At 38.8% G+C, this 27,392-nt stretch overlaps 1 long non-coding RNA gene across 2 annotated transcripts; it reads right to left on the bottom strand.

Moving 5' to 3' along the window:
* Nucleotides 1-1,348: 1,348 nt before the first annotated feature.
* On the bottom strand, nt 1,349-23,085 carry LOC128080126 (uncharacterized). Of its 2 annotated transcripts, XR_008206493.1 has the most exons (4): nt 11,597-11,739; nt 9,923-10,022; nt 2,822-3,018; nt 1,349-1,892 (listed from the first exon to the last, which is right to left on the bottom strand). It is a non-coding gene; the product is annotated as an uncharacterized LOC128080126 (long non-coding RNA). The 2 variants fall into 2 exon arrangements; XR_008206494.1 differs by lacking the exons at nt 9,923-10,022; nt 11,597-11,739 and adding an exon at nt 22,906-23,085 and having other exon boundaries at nt 2,822-2,971.
* Nucleotides 23,086-27,392: the final 4,307 nt, after the last annotated feature.

Below are 27,392 nucleotides of genomic sequence, written 5' to 3'. Positions count from 1 at the left end.
AGTGCAAATACAGGCCTGCAGCATCACAGGAAGAGGTTATAGGGTGCTGATTACCTGGGAGAAACTTTCTTTCTATTGGAAACAACAGAAAAACAAAATCATTGGTGCTACAGTGAGTATTTAACGCTTGATACATGGTGCTGGTTGGGAAATAAAAAGGCAATTTTTGATTACAATCCCAGTTCTACACTTCCCAGTTGTGACAGCCTCAACACCAAAGCTTTTAATGATTCATAGGTGCCAAGATTAAAAAGGATTCACTGTGTGTCAGCATGTATGCAAACAGTGTCTCCTTGCACAGCAGGATATTCTTTCCGTACTGTCAAGAAAGTGCCAAAGAGTGAAAGCAAACAGGCTCTATAAATCCTAACTCAAATAAAGACGGTTTCAATTGACAATTGAGTTTCCCAAGTGACAATTCTGTGACCATTATAACGTGGCTGTTACAGAATATTCTTCATTTTAATGAAGCTCCCTGTGACTCCCTATGCTGAAGAGAAATGCATTTTCCATTTGCACTAAACAAATACTGTTACTGCAACATGTCCTGTGACCTGTGCAGAGCTATGATATGGACTTCACTAGGCACAGACAGCCTATCCTGAGCCTGATATAGGATGAACTATGTATAAAAAATCTCAGAATAGCTGAGTTTGGAAGGAATTTCTGGAGGTCACCTGGTCCATCACTGCTCACGGTAGGCCACCCAAAGCAAGGTGTCCAGGCCCACATCCAGGCAGCTTTGAAGATCTCCAAGGAGGAGATTCCGCAGGCTCTCTAGGCAGCCTGTGCAATTACTCCATTAACCACACATCACAGAAGTGCTTCCTAGTGTTCAAAGAGAACATCCTTTGCTCCAATTTGTGCCCATTGCCTCTTGTCCTGGCGCAGGACATTGCTGAAAAAAGCCTAGATCTCTCTTCTTTGCATACTCCCTTCAGGTATTTATACACATTGAGAAGATAGCTCCTTATCTTCACCTCTCCCAGCTCTCTCAGCCTCTCATCATAGGAGAGGTGCTCCATCACTTTGATCATCCTAGTCGTTCTCTGCTGGACTCTTTCCAGTATGTATATGTCTCCCCTATCATCTCCCATGTAATCTGTGTGATGATCTTTCTTATTATCCCTTGTAGCACCTATTTGATGTGGTCATATGTATACTGTACCTATCCTGATCTCAGCTTTGTAGCCTTACTCCCACCTCTGCCAATGCAAAAGAGTTAAGACCAGCCTAAAATGCTGAAGTAGGTGCCTGCTAGGCCAGACATCAAATGAAAAAATGTGGTTGTGGTGCATGAGAATGGTTGCTCAACTGTTTTTAATGTATAATTCATTCACTTTTACAGGAGAATAAGTGAAACAGACAGTATAAGCAGTCTTGGAAAGACTGAAAAATACAACTTTGAGACTTCTAGAGAAAAGATTTATGGTGTTTCAACATTTCAGAGAGATAAAACAGCCCAGAGATCTGAGTTATGGCCAAAATTAAATGAACATAATGTTGCTTGTCTAGCCCCATGGAGAGAATTGTCCACACATAAAATCACCTTGACCAAATCCAAAGCAAGCCAGAACCTGAAGGAAAGAGGACACTAACAGTGCTTTGGTTAAGCCATGCTTTAGGTTTGCTGGTGAGCAGTGCAGAAGTGAACAGTGAGATGACATAGGTAGACATGCTGGACATGTCATCTCTAACGTGTGTTGGAGATGAGGAATTGAGGGTTGAGACCAAGCTCAGCTTTCCATGCTTGTCTTCCCTGTCATTGAATGATTATGGTCCATGTTGTCCACAGATGCTGTCAGTCAAAGTAACAGCTAGGGCTACCAGGATGCCAGCAGGTCAGCCCCTATCACTGCACCACACTATGCAGATGGCAGCTCATACAACTTCTAGAAAAGAGAGGAAAACCTTTTTTTTCCCTCAAATCTACTCCTTTATTTTTTTCCATAGGATCAAGTTTTGATTTGGATTTACTGTAAAGCTAAACAGTATAGTCAGTAATAGATGGGAAAAGAAATTACAGCAGTACTTCTGCCATAATATTTGCAAGTCATGGATGACCTCCTTCTTACTTTTCTCTGTCAAATAATGATACTGTGCTGTGGTGGTTTTTTTTTTAGTTAAAAATTTATACGATAATATTTTCTAAAATTTCCCAGAAATGTCTTTTTCAGTACACTCTCTGTAAATTTATATATATATAATCTGTGTTGACTGGAGAACAAAAGCAAACATGAATTCCTCACTGCATTTCCTTTTCAGTCTCTTCCCTATCCTATCTCAGACAAGATACCACTGTGAGTCACAATGCCTCCTTTAATGCTTCCACATGAGGAGAAAGGGGTCTTAATCCAAAAATGAGGATTTTTACCCCTCTGGACCCCATTTGTGATTGTGGAGAGAGATTTGGCAGGGAAACCTAGTATGTAGCTGTAGTTTGCAGTACATCACATCAGCCGCATCCAATATCTCATATCCCACATCCTGTACCCTACATCACATCCTGGTGCATCTTAGTGAGTTTATTGGGAGGTTTTCTACAATGAGGCCAGGTGGAGAAATAATAGACTGCAGATGAAGCTGATCTTGGTGTTATGGCTGATATGGTTCTTGTGATGCCGTGGGGATTGGCTTTGCTTTTCCCAGCAGATCATGGCAATGAAAAAATGGTTAGAAGCTTTCATCTATTATTCCAGTAGTAGTAGGAAAGACAGACATATATATACCCAGCTAAGGCAACATAGTGGGGAGCATTAAGTGTGTGGCTAATTGTAATTACAATTACACAAGCCCATATAATAAAATCATTTCCCATTACCTTTTTTCTTGTCCAGTGGCATGCTGCAAAACTTGTGATTCTTCTTGTTCTTGGCATTAAGGTCTCTGCAGACAGGATAGGACAGTTCATATTGGATTTACACAGCTCTTTGTCCAAAGAAATGCTTTTGTACAGAATGGCTTTGGTAGTCTGGTTGAGTACAAAGAAAAATTCTGGTAAAATGTAGAAATAACTTCCTTTTTTAAAAAAAAAAAAAATTGTTGCACTATATCCTGAAATCCTGTCTAGCAAGCAGCACCAAACACACGATATTTGAATGAGCAGTGTTAGAGTGATCAAAACTCCTCTGCTCCCCATTAGGAAGAAAAGGTTTTTTTCTGTTTCTAAGCCATCTACTTATCACAGCTTCTTTTACATCTAAAAACCGATAATCATAACTTCTTACAGCCTGTTCATATAATACAGGCATAATGTTCCAGAACGATACAATGAAGTAATCACTTAATTTCAGCTCTTGGATACTGCACATAAGCAATGTAAGGAGGAGCAATTACTGCATTGCAGTTTAGGACTACACACCATCCTGCAAATGAGGCAGCAGCTCAGGGGTTTGTGACATTGCCTGGCTATTGCAACACATTGTGCTGCAGAGTAACACATGTGAAGCACAAATGAAAAACATTCAGAAGTGGACAAACATGAATGAAGGACAGTATTATTAATTGCAGTGCAATTTCAGCAGAGTCACAGTTACCAGCTGTAGAACTAACAAGAGCAGGACAGACAGCTCCACATACCACAAGCAGGGGATAAGTCAGAGCAGATATTATGGTGGGGAGCAAACACTCTAATGTGAGCTGTGTTGTAGGATTGTGCAGGACGAACAAAAGGGTGGAAAAGTGTTCTGGATTCCAGAATTAGCCCTTCCTCCACTAAGTCACAACAAATGGAGTTGTAGATAATATTACATAGCATAGTACCAGGAGTAGTTCTTAAATTGGTCTGGTGTCAACACTTTAGATTTGAAGTGTTTCTGTGGAAATTATTCCAGAGGGAAATCGCAGTGAGTTACAGAGACAGCTGTCACTGGTCTTAGAGAACAAAATAGGCATGGAGAGAAACCTTAGAGTATCAGGATACCAGCTAGGAACCAGGTTGCAGGGAACATATGAGACCAAGGAGCCAGAAAAGGCATAAAAAGGCATACCGAGTTATGTAAACTGAAAGCAAATTCTATTTTCTACAAGAAAGGTAGGCAAATGAATGGAAAAATGATGAAAAAAGGTCCTGAACCAGACCATGTATAATACAAGAAAAAAACCAAAATCTTACTGTGTTTGCATAGTTATGTTTTATACATCAAATCTTCAGTTTACAGTTTACTTCAAATTCAAAAACTGGTGATAAAAAAGAACTGCACTTCAGTGATGTGTGCGTGTGTAAAAGCATATACACATACACTGTTTACTTCTATATGCCGTATACTTCCATATACTCTTAGGAATCATTTGTTGCCTGAACTCTGCCTGTGCTCTGGCTGAGATCTCATCAGTGGCAATAAATCTATTCCATACAGATCTAATCTTGTCACTGAAGAGAGGATTATTCTCACTGATGACACTCAGGTTAGCTTCTAGTTCCAAGTGAACACATAGTTTATCAGTTAAATCTATGACTCACTAGAAAAGTAGTTTTCAAGTGTACTTTTTCCATGCAGCAGAAATAATTCAAGATGTATTGTTCCGAAGTATTCTAGGACATTTTACAGACTGTTTAAGCTATGTGCATTAAATTTTGTCAGGTTACATTGCTGCAAATCCACAGTTACTCTATCAATTTCAGTAAAATTAGACCTCTGGAGCATGTATACATACTCTCTAGCTTTTATGTTTTTCACTTGAGAATAACTTTTTTTTTTATTTTTTTTTAACACATTATTTCTTTAAGAGAATTCCTAAGCATGTCATAAACCTTTCTCATAAGTGTGTGTATATGGTGAACAAACTCCAAAGCCAACTGGTGTATGTGCCATTTTTTATCGTGATTTTTTCTGAGAAGTATGCACAGAGGATTTTATTAGTAAAATATTACAGGAACAATTGAGGCCAACTACTTGTGGAATTTATAAAGAGCACATAAAATGTACTTTGTTTCCTTGAAACATATAAGACCTTATCTGAAGCCAGCTCTGTCAGTCTTTCCATTGGTTGTATCACTGCAGAAAGTGTCCAAAACTTTTGCTTTTGCAACAACACTGATTCAAGAAACCCCTCTCCATCCAAGTTTTTCCTTTTTTTTTTTTTGTTCACATCCCCACTCTTCAGGCTCATAACCTCACCAGTTCCAGGCAACAACATGCGGACTGGGAGAAATTTTACTGGGAGGGGCTTGGCTGCTAATGCTGCTTCAAGTGGCACAGCCAGACTTTCAAGCTTGTGAAGTAAATTCTGAACTGCCTGGAAAATCATAGAATCGCAAGGTTGGAAACGACCTGCAAGATCATCTAGTCCAACCACCCTCCCATTCCCAGTACCACAAGCTACTAAACCATCTCTTGTAGCTCCTCATCCAGGCGCCTCTTGAACACTGCCAGGGACGGCGACTCCACCACCTCCCTGGGCAGCCATTCCAGTGCCTGACCACCTTTTGAGAGAAAAAGTTTCTCCTAATGTTCAACCTAAACCTCCTCTGGTATAACTTCTGGCCATTTCCTCGGGTCCTACTATTTGCCTGGGAGAAGAGGCCAGACCCTTTTTCCATCACAACCTCCCTTCAGGAAGTTGTACAGTGCAATGAGGTCTCCCCTGAGCCTCCTCTTCTCCAGACTGAACAATCCCAGCTCCCTCAGCCGCTCCTCATAAGACTTGTGCTCCAGACCCCTCACCAGTTTCATTGCCCTTCTCTGGACACGTTCCAGGGCCTCAATGTCTTTCTTGTAGTGAAAATGCAGCTAGGAAGGGTTGCATCTGAGGAGCCTTCATCTGGCAGCAGCTAAGTCTTGAGGGCTAAGAAAAAGATGGGTGAATATAAAGTAGGTGGCAAAAGAGAGAGTTTCTGAGAAAGGAAATACCTCCCATGGTGGATGCTGCCCTACAGTGTGAGAGATATCGGCAAAGGAAGGGAGCCTGGCAACCACAGACTCCTGGCTGAGGACACCAGATGCACAACTGCCAGGAATCTATTAAATATTAAAGAGCGAGCATTCACCCAGCAGTGGAAAAGCAACATATTGATTGAGTCATTTTGATGATCAGAGAAGGGCTTTGTGATATGACTTGCAAAAACAATATGCTCTTTCCTCCTGTTTACTGCAAAGGAAAGTAACAGAAGGAGACTCCAGTGCGAGCGCAGAGCCACAGCAGCCGGCTCTCATCCTTGTGCCAGCACCCGGATATCAGCAATACCCCAAGCCTCTCACAGATTCCTTTTGGCAGCTCCATGGCTATCACGTGCTCCCTGCATGCAAACAAAAGCCTTGACATTCACTTGGGGGCTGTAAATGGCCTGCTGTTAATATCATAACATCTGTGGGGCAAAACAGGCAGTGCATACATAATTTTTCCCCTCCTTAGGATGCAGTAGAGAGTGAGGATTTTTCACAGTGGGAAACTGGGTCCCTTGATTATGGTTTATTCCGTTGGGTATCTAAGCAACTGTTTGCTGCATGTGGACCTTGACTCTTAGGTAGGTTCACAAACTGATGAGGGAGAAACATTTTATTCCAAGCCATTCAGTTCAATCAGAGCACTTTTCATTTGGCTGGAAATAACAGCTTTCATCACCAGCTGGTTGGTAAATGAATTATTACAAAAATATAATTACAGTATGCCAGTAAAAGAGGTTGATGCCATTATCAAACTTTACCACTTCAGAACAGTCATTTTTATGGAGGTGCAGTAAATAAGTACTGTTTTACTGGATGTCTTTTGCTTTTAGCAGTAGCAGAGTAATTTATTTCTAACATACCTAAATTTAACTAAACCATATTCTAGCAGTATACTGTCCTCTTCCCTTTGAATAATATGCATTTTTCTATGACACATACTTTTTTTTCATTCTTTAATTCAGCTTGAAGCTAGAATCTTGGTAGTCAGCATGATAGTTTAGAAAAAAAAAAAGGTTCTAATCTTCTGTTCTTAAACCTTTAAGACTGAAAAGGTTGGCTTATTCAGGAATTTAAAAAATTGTGTCATTTTCTAACATTTCCACAAAAATTAAGAAAGAATCTACTTCATACTATACTGGGCAAACACTCTTTTCAAAGACATGAAAGATGGGCCTGAAGAATAACTGCAGTATCAACTTCCACACTTTTTGAGTGGTTCATAGAATCGTTTAGACCTTAAAGATCAACTAGTTGTAAAATCCCTGCCATGGTCTGGTTGCCACCCACCAAATCAGGCTGCCCAGGATCCCATGCAATCTGGTCCTGAATGCCTCTAGAAATAGAGCATGCACAGTCTCTCTGGACACCCTGTTCCAGAGCTTCTCTGAGTAAAAAAAATCTCTTCCTAACTTCCAACTTAAATTTTCACTCTTTTAGTTTACAGACATTCCCCTTTGACCTATCACTACCAGCCCATGTAAAAAGTCAGTTTCCTTCTTCCTTGTAAACTCCATTCAAGTACAAGAAGGCTGCAGTGAGGTCTCCCCAGAGCTCTCTTCTCCAAACAAAACAAGCCCAAATCCTTCAGCCTTTCTTCACAGGAGAGATGCTCCATCCCCTGACCATCTTCACGGCCCTCCTCTGGACTGCTTCAACAGCCTCACATCCTTCCTGTGCTGAGTGCTCCAGGGCAGGATATCAGGGATTCTTCCGGACTGTAAGACATTTAACACCTAGAATACACTCATCCAATCAACAACTGCCCCTTTCTTGCTCTATTTGATTGCATGGTCTCCTCTACTTTCCCCATGCCCCTTAATTCTGCTTACTAAACATAAATAGCTTTTCTTTTTTTAATTGTCAGATTCTCTAACTCTTTTTTAGTCAGACTCAAAACATACTTCTCATATTTGTTCCATTCCATAGCAGTTACAACAAGGCTTGGGAATATGGCAATAGGTTCAAAACCTGTGAAGCAGTAGCAGATCTCACCACTGTGAATATGTTCTTGAAACCCAATTAAGAGAGATTTTATTTGTTCCAAGATTGTTGAAATAGCCATTCACTTTAAAATAACATTGCAATTTTCCTTGCACTATGCTAAACTGAGATTTTCAGGTCTACTGTTACTTTGTTTTCCAGGATAATTGTTAAGTGTCTGTATAATCAATGAATATTAAGATGTTATAATTACAAAATAAACAAGAGAGCCTGGCAAAGCAGATTATAATAACAAAAAGAGAATTGACAGAAAGCTTACCCGTATCCTGGGCTCACCTACCAAACTCCAGCAAAGTGGATCTGCACAAGAGATCCCCCCTCATAGCCAGCTCTTAAATAGGTCTAGGAGGGGCGCAGCCAGGCTCCAACCCTTCCAGCAGCACAGGTGAATTGCCTTCACCTGTGCTCCCGTGGCTGACTCATTGCTTGCCTCAGGGGTTGAGGCTGTAACTCAGCAGTTCCCATACAGTGTCATTTACAGAATGGTTATTCACACATATTGCATAGATTTCTTTTTTTCTTTCTTTTTCTTTCTTTCTTTCTTTTTTTTTTTTTTTTTTTTTTTTTTTTTTTTTTTTCATAAATTATTCATCTGCCAAATTTCAGTTTAACAAAGTGCTTCCTTTATTTTTCTGTGCCTATGCCCCCATGATCAAACACAGTAGTTCGCAACCATCCTTTGTACACCTAAATGATAGACTTTTCCTTTTGTGCCCAGGCCTTTGTACACTACCTTGCACTATTCAAGTGAAAATCAAAGTTGTGCATGTGATTCTCTCAGGTTTTTTTGTTGTGTCCATGAGTAAAAAGAAAAGTTAGCAGACTCCATGCATGCTTCAGGCCACTTTGAAAATGTAGTTCAAAATCTTCCTGTTTTAATTAAACTCTCTTGTCTTTTCTGAATGCCTCTTAATATTTTAACATCTTTTGCTTGTTTTGTTTTGCTTTGTTTCCAGCTATACCGCCAAAAGGAAAAACCTTAATTTTCTCACTGAACTCTGTCAAAAATACTTCCAGTTTGACATAAGTAAGGAGCCTCTGTGGAGGTGGATTAATTACCTTATGATAACCATTCTCATCTCAGAGAAAGTTAGCCCAAAAACCAGGTTAATCTAGTCAGGATCTCTTTTCCACATATCAAACTCACTATCCACTATTGGCAGTACTGGTGGAGGAGGGAGAAGGGAAACTGAAAAGGAGCATATATCCTGATAGTCTATTTAAGGCAACATTAATTGATTCCTAGATACAGGCCTCAAGGATCACCCAGCTGAGGGAGATAGAACCAGAGTACACTGTTTTTGGCATTTTCTCTCTTGCTTCTCCTTTTCCTCCTGGCCAGGACCAACCTTCAGGCAAAGGAGAAACAATTTTGTACAGGTTAGAATGAACAGCCTCCTGCAATGCCCACATCTGCCAGCTAACCTGGCTCCCCTCTGCTCTTCTTATGATGATCCTAATACAGTGAGTCAGAAACCAGTTTTTCTTCAATTCTTGCTATAAGCACTCAGCTTGTTGCTGTACAGGAGATAGCATAGCGGGACCCGCTGCTCATGCATTTCAGGGCACTCTTTGATGCAAGACAATAGCAGAAGCATAAACAACCTGCCCACAGCCACACATTTAATTGAAAGCTGCAACCTGCTTACTAAGACTGCTACTATTACAATTTTAATTAACCTCTGCACTTTCTGCAAGCTATTTCATCTATGGACTGAATTAAGCAGTTCTCGCTCCCGTCATAACCTGCCCACTCCCAACCCACACACCTCTGAAATGACTTAGCTTTGTGTGGAGGTGGCACAAGGTGCCAGTCTGAGATCTGGACTGCTGAAATGTCTGCAATCCGGGGTATACAGCTTACAGTTTGACAAAAGATCAATCTTCATTTTCTTCTTTATATTTCTTTGGGTTCAGCTCTGGAATTGTAAGCCATCTGGATGTAAAAACTCCTCCATTCTAAGAAAAATCACCTGAATTAGAGGCTGTAGACAAAGAGGGAAGAAAATGTTTGCTTTTCTTTTTCCACTCACCTCTCCAGGGATAGAATTTCTCCTTCTTCTACTGCTGCTTGTCACTTTCATTACATCTTCATGGACTCCATCAGTTTCCTGTTTCAGCCTCTCTACTAACCTAGGAAAAAAGAAAAAGAAACCCCTGCCACTCCTCTTTTAGAGGTTTGTGACTCCTTTTATTACATGCCTATCATTTCCAGACTGGCCCCTTTACACTTCTGTGTGAAGATTGACTGCTCTACAACATTTACTATCAGTGAAACTACAATCCTTGCCACTTTTGGTCAATCAAAATACAAAAAGACATCAGAATTTTTTAGTATCCAGTCCAGCTTGCATTAAAATCAGTGGGAGTTACATTAGACCTCCTAGAGTGTAAAAATTACAATTTTCATGCTCAGATGATTCCAAAATAGCAGATTTTCTCCAGCTTTTGAAAACGATACAGCCCTAGACTGAAAATATAAAATTATTCTGATATGGGATTCTGAAGCATGAACAAAAGATGTTTTCAAACTTTTGCATCCATTTCAAGGAAAATAACTAAAAAAGCGTCACATCTGCTGGACTATTTCAGGGAAAATGACCTTTTTTTGGCACAGATAAGATGTCCAAGCAGGTGACACTGCTGATTAAAAATGATAATTGCTCTTAACTACCATGAGCTGGATGACTTTCTTCTCTCCCTCTGAATGGATTACAAATTTTCTGCCTCAGTGACCATAAAGCAGAGTTACGTTCTAGAGGGGGAGAGTCCAGCCCTATTCCACCACCCTCAAGGAGGAGACAGCTTGTTGCCAGCAATAGCACAGCATCTTGTCCTCCCCAAGATTGGAAGGGGCTCCAGGTTTGGCTGGGCTTCCCCATAGAAATGGCTCTGTCCTGCATGAGGCAAAATGGATGACGGGAAGCGCAGAGCCAAATGCTTAGAGCATTGTAACATTTTTCTTTGGTCTTCTTATTCTCTCTCTTTCCAGGGAGACACAGATATTTCTCCTTTGATTCTATTCATTTTCACAATGACTTAAGCCACCTGAGAGGCATTCAGGACACCTAAGAGCACATGTGGCTCTTTGGTTCAGTTGCATTCCAGCCAGGCAAGGAAATAGCTCTGACAGAGGAGGATTTGGGGGATGGTACACAAAGGAGAGCATCCAGTGGCCCATTCCAAACCCAATTAGAATTTCTTAACAAAAGATGAAAATTCTTTAATCTTTATTCAAGGTTAAGAGGTTCACATTTTATTCCCATGTGCTCTGACCTTCCCTAATTAGCACACTGTTGGTATTTCACATATGAAATATGAATAAGCTATTCATTATCACCACAGCCATTATTCTTCTGAAAGCTACCAGAAAGAAAAAGTTGCTTCTTTTCATAGGAGACAAGGTCAATCTACTCTATTAGTTGACTAAACTTGAATAATGTATAAACTGTTTTTCACAGTAGACTTTCTCAGTTGGACAGGTGATAAGAAATGAAGAAATGCATACCCGTAATGATGGTCAAGCAGCAAAGATAATCTACTGCTTGGAAATATTTTTACTGTGATACATTTGCTACCTCTACCTATTTGATACCTGCAGTACCATTTGGAGTGAGTGGGTCTTTACAGATAGAAAGCTGACTGTATTATCTCTTCACTTCAATTCCTTCTTTTTAAGAAAGTGGGAGTTATGATGCAGTCCATACCTGGCAGTGAAGATAGATCAGGAATTTTATAGCAGGAAATATTTTTTGTGTCTGATGGTTGGTATCAGATAAATCTCCACTCAGTGCCTATGTTTAGTAAGCCTGCTGATGTGCTTACAGAGAGGTAACAGCTTTCACTAAGTGACCTAAAACAGTTGAAAAAAATAGATGAATCCTTGGCATAAGAGCCTTTCTGGAGGTTACAAAATAAAACTCAACTTTGCTGATGTTTGTCTTCAGGCCTGAGGAAGTTCACGTGTGCCAAAAACCTTGTCTGCCTTCTCCAGCTGTATCGCTTCACTCAGAATTCTCTCTTACCTCTCCCTTCAAACCTTGCCTTGATACATCCTTAGGGCATCACAGCACAACAACATTACTGCTAATTATATTAACTCATCTCACATAATGAGAACTAATGAGAATTCTGCCATTCTGTAGACAGGTCAGGAGCGTAGTTCAGCACCAAAGACATTCTTAGCATTTCTTAGCTTTTTTTTTGTTCAATGTTATTTCTACATAATTTATTAGCTTTATTGTTTTACATACATGTGGAACACAGTAACACACACACCAATTTCTTCCTCCTCTGTCCAGTGATGAAGTTTTGTACTTCTGGGTCTATTCTAGGAAATGGATTTCATATCAAATAATTGCATCATTGCTTATCTATGTCTTTGCTTCTAAAACTAAAGTGAAAATTGCATATTTTTCATAGAGGCTGTTTTTTTAGTATCTTCTATCTTTGATCCAAATTAATACCTCTCTAATATCAAAGGAATATGAAAAAATGCTTTGTTTACAACGCAACCTTCAGATTCTGTAATGGCAAAACCGAAATGATTCCAATCTACAGCATGAGGAAAATTTTACATCCTTTTTTTCCAAGTATCTCTTCCTGATTAAAAACAAACAAACAAACAAAAAAAAAAAAAAAACCCAAGAGGGAAAATTAATATCATGCAATATAGCATATGTTCAGTTCCTTAATCACACGTATCTTTAACAATTTAGCTACAATGACTGTACAGCGGCTTTATATCTTAAAAAGTGACAATGTATGAAAACTAAAGTCTAGAATCATAACACATACATTTTGTATTTTGAGTCTGATACGTGAGCTTCCTGATGCTATCAGAAATTTTAGATTCTTCCTTATATATATATATATATATAATATATATATATATATATCTTATATCTATCTATTTCTTATATCACTTCTATTCAAGTGAGCAGATGAGGAGTGTCAGTAGCAGGAGTTCCCAAATAGGATTTGAATATTTGCATTACACTGATGAGCAGTGCAGACGGGTATGGTGGCCCACATACAGAAACAACACCATCTGAAAACCGAAGCCATTCTTCTCAGAAAGCTTTGCTCTCACAAAAAGATGCTGACCTCAAAAGAGTGTGACTGTACTTTAACCCTGGTTACATTCACTGCACTGTTGCAGCATCTTTGCTTTGATATAAGCACACCATTTCCATGTAACATCAGTATGGTTTTTGGGGAGCACTTTAAAAACTGAACACTTGTTGACTGACGTGGTTCGTCTGTGTCTCAGATCTGTGATCCTTTCATGTACCTTTGGCTAATCAGGAAACCACAGCTAATGAAGGCAAGAGAAGTGTCTGTTTAGTGTCTGCATTGCTGCCCAGAGAAAGGTTGCCATACGTGACTCATTAGCGTATCGCATTTAGCAGCACTGATGTAATGCCTCTGGAGAAGGCACATTTTCTCTTTCCTGAGGAAAAAGAAAGAAATAAGGTTTTTGAAGTGTTTTTTTTTTTTTTTTTTTTTTTTTTTTTAACCACACTTTATCCATGCCTTTGCATGGATTGATTGCTATGTGTGGGGTTCGTATTCAACCCTATTTTGACTGAGAGCCCCTTTCCATGCAGCACGAGCTCAGAGCTGTTTCATGGTGAAAGGGCAAGTAATACACTAGCTGTACAAGCATATATCTCCATGTGTGCACTGAGCAGTTAGTTACCTCAGGTGAAGTCAGTGAGGTTACATGCACAGATGTGTTAGTCTAAGACACAGCAATATATCACCCACTCTTGGTTATTGCCTACAAATAAGAACAAATAAAAATGTGCGTGAAAAGAACTTGTTTCCAGAAGTCTTCTGTCCAAATGCTGTTCAGGCTGACTACAGCAGTCACATATGCACAACAAAATCTAAAATCTAAAATGCTTGATCTCTCCAAAATTCTTTAACATTTGTTTCAAAGTGTTTTGATTTTGGAGATATTAAACCATTTCAGTTCCAAAGATTTTTTTTTCTCTGTTTCTTTTTTTTCCTGCATTGCCCTAATACAGACATAAACTTGTTGATTTCAGAGCACATTATTAGCACAAATCCTCTCTATCTATGGAAGTGACTCTACATATGAAAGTCTGCATTTGCTCATGCCTTTATATCTCTGCAGTCATCCATCTATGGCTGAAGAGTTTAAGGTCAGCAGAAAGTAAAGTCTTTGAATGTAATACAACTATAAGCCCACTCTGAGGATTTGATTAAATCTTCCCTGAAATTCCCTTGTTTCCCATATCCTCATGCCCTAGCTTGCATGTGGCCTAAGTGCTATCCTAATACCATTAGTAGTCATTTCACAAGTGCTCTTTAATGAAAAAAAAAACATAATTCTTGTCTGTGTGAAGGATAATAATAAATCAAAAACTTACTTTAAATTCTTCGGGTCAGATTTGCTAAGTCTCCCCTTAACACATTTCTCATGATGAGCTTGATCATTAATTTCTGTAAGAGAGAAGGCTATGTGACATGAAGCAAAATGGTGAAAGCAGTATTTTCCAGTCTGCAGCACTTACACCTTTTAGATGTTTCTCACCTTAAATGTTGAATTAATGATAACATTCTTACAGAAGCAAAAGAATTCTGGAAAATTTGCAATGGAAGAAATGGGGCAACAAGTTGGATGCTATGGACAAAAATAGGGTTGAGCCAATTCCTCAGAGCTTGCCTGGAAATTTGTTACAAAGGTGATGCTGTTTTCTGTGATGCTAATGTCCAAGCCTGTGACAGTGTCAAGTCACAGGCAAGTGTCTTCCAATGACAACTAGATCCTTTGCTTTCTTGATAAATTAGGTGATATTATTTAAGCAGTAAAGTCAAGGAATTTAAATTGGACATCTCTGAAGTAAAATGTGATATCCATCACTTTCAGTGATAGTGGTGACTTCTTCCTGGCTATATTAGTGGAAAGTTAGAATCATAATTGTCATAATTTCTTTTTCAGAAGTAGATTAATACAAACTGTCTTTTTCCCCAGGGCAAGTAAACCTGAAAAATATTGTGTCCCCTTGAATCCCCTTTATGAAAAAGGTTTTCCTTTTGCACGTAGAAGAGCAAGTTCTCCGAGTAGCCCTTGTAAGAACAGTATTAAGACATTTGTGAAAAATATGTTGTGTTATTTTATCAGCTATGTATATTTAGGGTAAGGAGGATAAGATGGTCAAAAGTTACATCGAGTACTTCCAGGATCTGAGTTCCTAAACATCCTGATGAAGAAGCTTGCTAAATGCCCTTGTCTCCTTTACATCTTGTATTGCTGATGGTTTTTTTTCACAGAAACTAAATGTTTTGGTCAGGAGGAAAACCATCACAAGATTTATGTGGCAATTTTACTCAGAACTCTGACACAATTTTTTAACTATTTTTCACCGAAGAAAAAAATGAAGCTTTTTCTTGAGTTTATTGCTTATGCCTTTTTGGATAATAATATTTTAAATGAAAACTAGCATTAACTTTGAAGTGAAAAAGGGCATTATGTATTATGGCCAGTTCTATTCTGTTATGCATCTACACAGCTGAAGTACTGTTCTCTTTTTACACCTGTTACAAGAATAGCAATTTGCAACACTGAGATGAAAAAAAAAAAAAAAGTTAAATAAAAAGTCCTGCAATGCAACAGCTCACCCATACTGGCAAAAATGGCCAGGGTGCAGGAAATAGCAAGCAGCAGACAAAACACACACTTTCCTCAATGAGAATCACTTTCTGTTCTACTTATCACTTGTGAGGCTACACAGCTGAAAGGATATGAAACATGCTTCCATCCTTTTCAGGACTATTAAAGAAATCTTTGGTGACCTGAATTGAATCAACAACTTCTTGAGAAGATATCAGCCTATGCAGGAGGTTGTAATACACTGACTTCTATTTATTTTATGTTTGAATGTTTTCTAAACCAAGAGAAATCCAAGTGTGATTACATGAGAACTGAAGTATACAATAAGGAGAGCAGGTGCTGCTGTGACTGGTGTTCAGAGCTCTAATTAACAGCTGGCATGCTTTTCTTAATCTGCTTGAGATATCAGCCTGCTAAACTGAAACACAAAGTTCCCCTGAGTTCCAAGAACACTGGGTGCATAACTCATTACTCCTTGTGGAGTCAAATGCTAATTTTAAGTGCTATTTCTCACTGCCTGAAGAACACTGCTAGTTTAAATGCTTGCAAATCTGACAAACTGGCATTTTTGAATGGATGTTTTAAAAAGGAAATATTCATGTTATAGCTTCAAATACCTAGACTTACAAGGAAAATCCTGAAATGTAGGTCACGTAGAATTTGGTCTGGAACCTCACAGAAACAGGACAATGATCCTCTTCTACTGTGAAAATTAATTGGAACTGAGATGTGAGCACTGAGAATAACAACACTTTTCAGCAGTGGGTAACAATCAGCAAAGGAACTCTAGACAAGGAGGATATAGCAGCACCATTATAAGAATTTCTTATAGAGGCACAGAAAGCTTTGCCACAAACGAATTAAATGTCATTCTCTTAGCAAAGGAAACATTTAGTGCTTTTAAATTGAACACAGGTGCAAACGCCAGCATGGTGCCACAGAAAAGCACTATCAAGCTTAAGAGAAAAGGAAATAGCTGATTTATGCTGGGAGAAAATGTCTGCCTGCCCTCTGGCAGGTGATGAGGAGAATATAGGGATAAACCTTTGATGGAAGATAGAACAGGGTATATCCACTCAAAGGCTTCACACTGTAATTTATGTCTAATCTGATGAACATGTAGAAATGGAAACATTTCTGTGTGATCTAACTTTGAAGTTGGTCCTGCTTTGTACGTGTGGTTGGGCCAGATGACCTTCTGAGTTGCCTACCAAACTAAATATTTTCTATGATTTTATCCTTATCTACAGGTAAATTTTTTTCTGTTAAATATTTTTCCTCTTTCAAAACATCTGTGATGTTCTGCCTGAAGCCTTCAGAAAGAGAGCAGTCTTGTGTGTGCAGTTGGCAACTCCCATGAGAAAGGCTGCCACGTGGGCTGAGGTTGGCACCCACGATATCTCTCAGAAATGGATACACATGCTTTTTGATGTACAATCATAGCAACCATAAGCGATTATGTGGTTTGTGAGGAAAAAATTCTATCACAAGCATATGAGTGAGAAAACTTAGAGCAATTTAGTGTGGAGTTAAAATAATTGAGTTTATTCTAATTAAACATCCACAGACAAAAATAAGCTGCATGAGAGAGGTGGGAGAAGTTAGAGCCCAGTAGAAGGGCTGTCATCCTCAGCAAGTCTTTTTCCGGAAAGGAGGAAAGGGAATTAAAACTCATTATAATTGTGGAATGTGAAAAAAGTGTGACTGATCTATCTGCTCATGCCATGAACTTGTGACATTCTGCAGCCCTGGTCCCTCAGCTGTGTGGTTGTGGGACTGGGCTAGACACTGCAGCTTCTCTCTATGCACTCTCTATGGTCTGTGGTTTAATTTCTCCAGAATCAGGGCATGGCAAAGATTTTAAGATCCCAGGATTTACAATGAGTGAATACAGTTCGCAAAGGCTACGAATGTATGGGAGGTCTGTGCTACACAAACCTGTCTTCAAACGTCGTACTTTAATGTCCTCCTAGTACTGACAGTACATATGGGAGGCTATTTTAGGATATAAATACTTTTTTTTTTTTCAGTGCAATATCTGAGAACAGTATTTATACACAAGCATAGAAAAATACATTGAAGAAGCTTAAATAAGTGCAAGTCTGATAAGCAAACAAAACAAAAATAAGCGAAAAGCAAACAAATAAAACATTAGGTGGCAGTTTGATAGGTGAGATGTGAATAGAAATTGTGAGAGCCACAGCTGATGGGAAATCTTGAACAAAATAGCTAAGGCTTTTAGTACAAGGTTACTAGGCTAGCCTGTTCCTATCATCTATAATGAATTGATGGCAGAGGCTTTATTATGACAAATGATTTGCTTAGAGGCACTAGATAATATTCCATAATCTGGGACAAAATATAAAGTGAAGGAGGGCATGCAAAAAATGATGTAAATACCTGTATTATTGTATATAAATATTTATAAGCCTGAAAAATTGTAGCTCAATGCATCATCCTATGCATAGGTGTATTATAATACTGCATTCTTCATAAAACAACAGAAATAGAGTGTTGCGCCCGTACTCCTCATATTTATATCACAACAAAATAAATATAAAGAATTTGTGAAAGTTAATTGTTCTGCACATCTTTAGAGATGTTGGCGAATAGTTACTTCATTTAATTTTGCAGAAACAGACATTTCTTGTCAGACAGATTTCTCAGGTTCAGCAGGGAATTTCTGTTCTAAGAAAACAGCAAAACATCCATCCAGCATAGCTACTAAGACACATAGACTGTTCTAAATCAGTTGGAGAAGGGCCTTGGGTGGCATTCCCTCATTTAACTGTGAGAGAAACAAGAGGCTTTTCTGGGGTGGCTTGCTTGGAGAGGAATATTCTCTCAGTCTAGATCCAATAGCCTATAAAGATTCAAGTTTCTTCAAAAAGCATGTGGAAATCCATACTCACTCCCTTACCGTCCCTGACCTGACTTCTTCTCCAGCTGTCTGATGACTACCCACTGGTTAGGCTATTGGTTGTCTCTTTCTCACCCATGAGATATTCAACCATTTATACAAAATGGAAGAGTCCCAGTAAAAGGCAAAGACTAAAAGTGGAAGATTGGCCCTGAGGGCTGGCAATTAGAGAGCTCATCTAGAATGGCAGAAAATAGTTTGCTTTTTCTTTCCCAGGGAGTATTTAGTCATTTATGCAACCCACTGTTGATTGTAGCTGGGACTTTCAGGATTAGTGGTCTGGTCATGGGTTCATACAACCTATGATACAAAATTTTCTTATTTCTAATATTAAAACAACATACAACCTCAGCTTAATTTCATATCAGTCTTTTTATCCTCTTGCATAACTGGTTTGGTAGGAGGTAATCTTACAGCTAGCCACAGCACTATACATAAACACATAGATATACACACCCATAAGAACGTATGTCTTCAGAAAGCTCAGCTCTTCTCTACAGAACATTTATCTTACTTAGCAAGCAGAGAGAGAATTGATTACATTTGCTGTTGTGTTTTTTTTTTTCCCCCCACAGAAAGCAGGACATTAGTTATACAGTAGTCTGGGTGCATAATCCTCAGGAAATAGCTAGTTATGCATTTATGGATGATGAATCTGGCATGTCACATTGCTATGTGAAGTGCCCTGTTTATTGTTATACCTTACAGCACTCCATTTTTCCTCCTCTCTATATATAAAGCAATGAAAAAAAGAATGTTTATTTAGAAAATTTAACTGACTCTCTAAAATGAAATTCAACATACTGTGCAAACTTTTTATTGACTTGAAATCTCACTTTACAACATTTTGTTTCACTGCATATGTATTTCCTTATGTACAGTAGTAAAGGATTTGATATGGATTTTTTTTACATTTGATCACCTGTGACCAGGAAGACACAGTTTCTTCCTGCTTCTCTTAGCACAGACAGATGCTGTAGTCAAGAGAACGCTGCATGCCTCTCAGTAACTGAGATCTGCAATGGTTGGTATTTCCTATAGGGTATGTGGGAAATATATTGCTTTCCACTTTCTGAAAAAGTTATATTGTCTTTCCTGAATTTATTTATCTTTAGTAACCAAGAAAATGTAATGACAAAGTCTACAGGAAGAATAGAAATGGATGCATCCTAACAGATAAATTCGGACAGTGTCCTAAAAAACTCTGGTTTCCCCTCTGGTTGAGGGGGGAGAATAAAGGAGTTTGTCTTGGCACAGCTGAACTCTGTGAATCAGCTTTTTGGAGGAAAAGAAGTTGAAACATTAACTTTTAGTGTATTTAACACTGCAAGTGACAGATTCTTGTACTTCATGAGAAAAATGAACTGGAGAATGTTTTGAGAGCAGCATCCCTTCTCTGGACTGAAAGAAAACTGTTTCTCTTGTGACTTTTCCTTTCCTCAATAGCCTCCACATTTTCTGCTCTCCATACCCACTGCAGAGGTCTTCAGAGTCTCATTCATGGCCTCATTTCCCATTACTGGATTCTCCAGAGTAATTTCACTTTGGGTTTTTACACAGTGACAGGGCCCAGTGTGGGTGGAATATACGTCTCCCTCAGCTCTTTCATTCATCAGCCTGTCATGGTTCTTTCACCTGTAGCATCAGACTGCCGTTCTACTCTTCAGTATTTCAACTACCAAAGAACCTAGTGAGGTAAAAATACACAAATACCTGCAAGTCCTGACATGATCTCTGACAGTAGTTCAAGTGTGGTGAGATCACTCCTCAGTTCTTTAACTTGAACTAAAAGTCTGGATTCAACATAAGTTTAGTTGCGCCCCTCCCCCCCCTCCACTTTCTTACGGAGGTAGTATCTAAGTAATCAGAAGAGTAAGTGATTTGCAAAACACAGACAAAAACAGGTAGCAATGGCAGGGAGTAAGATGTCAGAGCACCCAAAAGAAGTGGAAAGACTGGTCAGGCCTCCTGAACCCCGAGGCCAGATGAGAAGCAAACATCTCACAAAGCTGGGCAGAGCAAAGTAGTTAAGAAACCAAGGAGAGGAGAAGAAAACCAGAAGACTAACCTTATAATATGGCTGTCTCTCCTGATACTGATTCAGAGATAAAGCACTGAAGCCATTTCATTAAATTTATTTTCATTTTATGGAAAACTCTATGAAATGAGGTAAGAGCAAAACTTCGCACTACTTCTTGGCAAGTGTTTGAAATTGAAAAACAGGACTGAAATCTGCTGTCAGTCAGATTTCACTCAAGAATATGCTGAAGATTGAAACCTAATCTCATCAAGTCCATTGGGCATAAAGCCTACAATTTAGGTGAACCAAGATGAATTTGGTATTCCTGGAATGAATATTCCAAATATCCAATGGAATGATATCCAAATATCTCAAATAAAATGCTTTCATGTCGTGTTTGTACAGTAAGTGTTTGGTTTTTTTTTAATAAAACATTCAGAGCATCTCCAACCTCTTTTGCTGAAGAAGCACAAACAAGGACACAAAAATGTAGATCAAAGAAGATACATTTATTCAGGTTCTTTGCATTATCTTCATGCTCTCATCCCTGGGTATTAGGTGTGAGACATTCTCTCTCAGCTGGATTTTCTTCAAAGTTTCACATGTAACACTTTACCTTCCAAAAGCATCTAGTGAAAAAAACTGAGAGGTAGAATAAGAGCTGGAAAACCACTAAGCCAGTCCTATGGCAATTAAGACAGACATTTATCTAAGATACAGGAAGGCTGTTTGAAGTTCACCTTTCACACCACGCAGAGGGTGGATGGGAAGCTATCTAGAGTATTGGGAAAACTCCCAGAAGTGGCTTATCAGTCTTTCTTTCCTCTTCGCCAACCATTTCTGCTCTTTCTTTTCCATTGCTATTAAAACACCATGATAATATGAAATAATTTAGTAGAGCCCTATTAGAACTGAGGAAAGAGGCACTGACTCTGCACAGGGACTTATGATTCTTTTCCAGAAGTGGCAATGGTTAATGACAGTTATTTTGGACTAGATGTAACAAACTTGTTTACATGCAAGCAACATCAGTACTCATTCTACCTACTATATCTGATCCTTTTTTCTCCCTCTTGCAAATGTGAGAGATGAGGTTAGCTGCTAGTTTATTAAGATGGATTGCACAATCCTGGAAACTTTAATAGTAGTATGAGCCTTGGGATCACCCACATGAAACATAGTGGTTATTCAGAAGACTACACGCCACAGTGCAGTATGGGCTGCTCACTATTGCTGAGGCTTTTTGAAGAAATCAGCTGTTTTCTGCAGAAGACTCCACATGGAGTCTACCTGAACTGCTGCCTCAGTGTTTCTCTCTATATCCTGAAACAAGTACAAGGTCCGCATGTAACATTTATAACCAAGATTCATAGTTTCATAGATTCATAGTTCATTCATAGTTTGTCTTTCCTCAGGGACTGTTGATTATATCGTTGTATTTCTATTGTCACAAAGGAAGTTCTGTACATGAATCAGCATGTTGTTAGGTTGTTTTCTTTTAATTGCTTACAAATTCTGATGATCAGAAGTTTCGAATGAGTTTCAACTCAGCAGTAGTTGGGAAAATATGTCAAGCCTACCAGTGCAAAATAATTCATTACAGAGCTGAATTCTTTACTGTCCTCATACTCAACCACATGCTTGCCAATACAGCCTTCAGACAAGATTTTGGAGGCAGAAGTCTTATGATCCAGAGACCATAACTTTAGATAGGAGGAATACTTTAGATAGGAGGAATAATTTTAGATAGATTTGGAGGGAAGTGAGGTAGAAAAAGGCTGGGGATTTAACCAGCCCTTGTTACCTCAAGGTATACTAGTTCTGCCTTTTGACAGGCATCACATTGAAAGCAGATGACAAGTCACCCTATACAGGAAAATTAACAGAGGGCAGGATTACAGGGGTAGGGCCTGTTGTGGACAGGTGCCTTTAAAGTTGTAGATAATGAAGAGAAATACATGATCTTTAGAAATCTCTGAACACTGGGGAATAAGACTATAGACCTATTTGGGTTTTTCCATTCCATGGAAACTACAACCAATACAAAGAGTACACCATTATCTGCTAGAGCAAATCTGGTGGTGTACCATTAGCTGTACATTTTCCCCAGTGATGAACAAGAGCTTGCGCAACATGTTTTCATAGAAATCTTCACCAAAGGTGACCCACTGTCACCACTGCAGAAACATACCACCCACTGCTTCACTATGCTCACATCCACAGCTTGTTCTCCATAAACATTCAGTAAACACCAGTGAATGTCAAGGGGAGCCATTTTTTTCTGCATAGAGAAATTTAGTTACACACCTTTGCTTCATACAAACTTACGTCAGTGCATAATCAATGGATATTAAGATGATATTATTATGAAATAAACAAGAGAGTTAGGCAAAGCAGATTATAATAACAAAAAGAGAATTGACAGAAAGCTTACCTGTATGCTGGGCTCACTCACAAAATTCCAGCAGAGTAGATTTCCAGAAGAGATCCTTCCCCACTGGTAGCCAGCTCTTAAATAGGTCTAGGAGAGGTGGAGCCAGGCTCCAATCCCTCTGGCAGCACAGGTGAATTGCCTTCAGCTGTGCTCCTCTGCCTGACTCATTGCTCGCCTCAGGTGATCAATGGCCGTGACTCAGCAGCCCCATACAGTCAGACACTGTTCTGTCAGACTGCCCCTCTGTTCCCATCTGTCACATGCTAACAACATGGACTGGAATACTGGTGGGAAGGTTCAGCCTCTGCTGCCATACCACCAACATGAGCCTCATGTTGCAGGTCCACATCATAAAACAAGAGGCATTACTTTTGGAGCAGCCTTTGTAAAATATACAATATTTTTAATAGATAAGTAACATAACATTTTAATTTTTAATATTAAAAAACAAATTAGAGAAGAGAGAGAAACAAAATTATTAATGTGACATTGGACACTGTTTTTCTCAAACAAATGCCTCAGGCTGGTTAGATAGCAGTGGCTGCCATTCTCAGTGAGCTCTCAAGGTGCTCATCAGAGAATTTTGATGAAATTTTACTCTTGCTGTACTTCTCCTTGACAATTGTTCACAAATGTGTGTACTGCCAAAAGTGATGACATGAATAAGTTGTGTCTGTAAAGTGAGGGATATTTCTTTCTGGTAAGAGAGGTCTTACGAAAGTCTGGTAAAGAGACATGGTCTGATTTTTGAGATGAATATCTGATTGCATCTCTATAGATTCCATTTGAAAATTCACAGGCAACACACGTATATAACTGAAAATAATGCTGCAAACATAAGTTCATGATTTTTTTTTTTTTTTTTTCAATCTTGAAACTTATTCTCAAATTCTTTTATCAAAACAGAAAGCAAAGCTGTGTACTCTTTGCTGTTCAGAGCACTGTGTTTAGCCACTGAATCAAATTGCATACAGTTATTTGCCACTGCTTGTGTCAGCACTGCCCAGCACTGTCCTCCCCATGCCCTGGTTTCAGTCAATACAGCGTTAATAGTGCACTGACATTTTGGATGTTGCTGAGCAATAGGTGCTTACTGGGGCCGCTCCACAAGGAAGAGCCACCATCTTTATAGCATGGGACAGGCAGCAGCTTCAATGCCAGTTATGCTGGGCTGCAAGCAGGCTCCGGGCTGTGGGTTGGACATGCCTGTTACAATGGCTTCATTCATCCTTCTACTGTAGTCATTTGGTCTGTGCATTTCTTAATATTCCTGAGACGGGAGGGAGAAGGTGATAGAGGGAAAGATTCCACACTCTCATAAAAGAAAGCTTGTAAAGAACAAGTCCTTTGAGAAGTTGTAGGATGTGTTTGACCTTTCATACTGTAACATCTTTAATTCAGATACTGCGTTGCTGGTGCTTCAACAGCCTAACCCTTTCCAATCTGCACTTGCACAGCTGAAGTTAGCATTTACATAGTATCTCTTTCCTGAGTGATCCCAATATTTCTGTTACTGTTCACATTTTACAGTAACAATTTAGCAAAATAATATCCGTGTTTGCGCTAGTCTAAAAAGCTGTTCTTTCAAGTCTTTAAATGGCTGAATGTGTGACTGCTCCCTGACTCTTATGCTTGAAAATAATTAAATAATCCAATGTTATTTAATTGTTACTGACACAGCATGCAATAGATTGCTTGCTGCTTTCTGTCATACACATATCACCTTGGTGAACTTAATCCCACTAAGAATGAATTCTGAAGAACACTGTAAACACTGTTTAAAGTCCCTCTGTGAAGTGAGGTCTCTTTACAGCATTGTGATTATGATTAATTTTATTACTCTGCATCACCTTGCAGTGTTTGGTAGTACAAGGTGCTCTTTGCATTTTTATTTGAATCACACAACATTCAGCAATATGTTTGGAGTAGTAATATTGCCTACAGTCACTGGAGATAACCACAGTCCAGCTAACAGCCCTGGCATTTTGGGACTGTGGCTTGGAGCAGCATTGATATTGCTGACCACTGTGATGGACTCTTCCCCCAGCCCTCTCCAGCATGCCAGGCGCGTACTCCTCAAATGATGAAGCAAAGATTTGACACAAGCAAGAATTTCCCTAAGCATGGGAGGAAAAAAAAAAAAAAGATTTAAGATTAGTATACGAGTAAAGTGTCCAGATTGCTTACAGCCATATCTTTTGTTACTAAAATAGAAAGTGCAAAAAGCCATGTGATTAATCACAAGTCCAGGGAATAGCAGTCATACAAAACTGATATTGTGGTTTAATAGTAGATACAAACAACTATGCAGAAGGAATTTCAATATTAAAATAGAACATCTTAGTTAAACATAAAAGCAGAGCAGCATTATGGGTAGCTAAGTTATAACTTTCAAGAGCACCAAAAATTTCATTAGAGAGACAGGACTTCCATTATGGGTTCCTGGTAGCTTAAAAGTTAAGTGCACTTCTTTAGCTTTTGGAGAGGAAGTCAACACACACAGCTTTTGAAAACTAGCTGCTGGTATGGGCTGATGATAAACAAGGCTCAAATCCCTTGCCTTGTGGAGCAGAGGTGAAAGACCATCTGCCAGTGTACCTTGCTATTATGTTCTCTTTTCAGAGCTCTCTGGCTGAAGTTTTATATTGTTTCTGCAATTATTTGTTCTTTTAAATTATGTGGGAAAGTGTTTAGAAGAAGCACAAAACTTTTCCTCAACACATTAGGCTTGGCTTTGGCCACATTTTAAAGCTTTCAGAATTAACAGACTCTTTTCTTCAGCTGAACCAATGAACAAATAAAATCTCTAGGATAGAAGAATATTTCCTCTGATAAAAACAGTCACGCCTCACATATTGAAAACACATTTCCATATCCTATATTCTAGATTAAACTTTCATGTTAAACTTGTAACCTCAGCTGCAAAATTACTGCTCTATCTTGAAAGCTAGACTTGTAAAAGAAAAAAAGAAAGCAAAGAAATAACAAAAAGGAGGAGGAGAAAAGAAAATAGATACATTTTCTTAGCACACTTGCTAACATTATTACATATGATGTAATGATGGGTGCTTCTGCGGTATTTTAGAAGATTGCATTGTGTGGATGGATTATTAATACCAAGTAGAGAATTGGAGTGCTTCAGGAAACCCCTGTGATAATTCTCTTTTTCAAACTAGGATGAAGTATTCTGAAGCTTTTCAAACAAGCCTACAGAAAATAATAATAATAATGATAATAATAATAATAATAATCTAAATTAGCATTCATACAGCAGGTTAAATAAGCAAGTAGCCATGTATTAAATAAGAGAATTGCCACAGTCTACACGTTGTGAACTTATCCCCAAAGCCTCGAGCCAGCTCCATCACTTGGTCAGCCATTTAAGGTACTGAATGCCCCATCAGCCTTTTGTTTGTTTTTGTTTGTTTGTTTGTATATGTTTGGGGTTTTTTTGATGTTGTTACTAATTTTGGGTTGTTTTTTATTTATTTATTTACTTACTTATTTTGCTCTTTAGTAGAATCTCTCCCACACATACGCTTCCCTTGAATCATATGTCTGGACTTCAGTAGCATTTCTTGCCTGCTTTATAGTCTCACTGTCCTTCTTAGACATGGCTTCTCCTCCAGAGCCTTCCTGCAGATCCTCCTACTGAGACTTGTAGTGCAGCAGCTTGCAAGCTATCAACAGTCAAATAGCTTTGTCTTCTTGTCCCAGCACCATCCATGGTGCTGCCTCTGTGCAGGTGTGCATGCTAAACTTGGCATAAATGAGGTTGAGCCAGACATAGGCTATTGCAATAAAAAAATTTGCTTGTGTGGAAGCGCTGGGAGGAAGAAGTCACCAGAAAACTAAGTATCGTCATTTTTCCCCAAACTCCTCAAGAGCAATTTATGTTTTAAGATCTATTGCAGATCCTGTGTCACGAGAAGAAAAATGGTCTGTTCATTTAACAGATAGAGTACATTGGGCAGGGAGCTTATCAGCATGCAAGCAAGGTATTTTATACAGAAATGAGCCTAAGAGATTCATGGAGGTATAACTTGCTCATCATCCAAATTGACATGATGTTGACCATATTCAATCAAAGCAGAAATGTAATTAATAGATTCTATTTTATTCCTGACTGTGTAACACTATATATTTCACATGATAGAGTAGAGAATTTCTTATTCCAGTAACAGAAAACATAAACAGTCATGATTCTGGGATTCTAGTTTCATTCTTTTTACATTCCTCGCAGAAATATCCAAGAATCTTCTGATCCATGAAATTAATGAACCTTCAATACAGACTCTCAACTTATTCCAGAAAAAAAAAATTGCAGTTTACTGGATAAATAATTGGGTGTAATCTTCCAAATGTCCAGAGTTTTCTCGTACTGCATTTTTTTGTGTCTCATATTTAATAATGTGTATGATCTTTGATATTAGCGTAAACAGACAGAGAAATCAAGAAGGCAGGCTCCTCCAGTGCATTTCAGCTGT

Source organism: Tympanuchus pallidicinctus, unplaced genomic scaffold, assembly GCF_026119805.1.
Source record: "Tympanuchus pallidicinctus isolate F22 unplaced genomic scaffold, pur_lepc_1.0 scaffold2, whole genome shotgun sequence".
Lineage (NCBI taxonomy): Eukaryota > Metazoa > Chordata > Aves > Galliformes > Phasianidae > Tympanuchus > Tympanuchus pallidicinctus.
The sequence above is the reverse complement of the archived record's forward strand: the minus strand, read 5'-3'. Positions and strand labels throughout refer to the sequence as shown.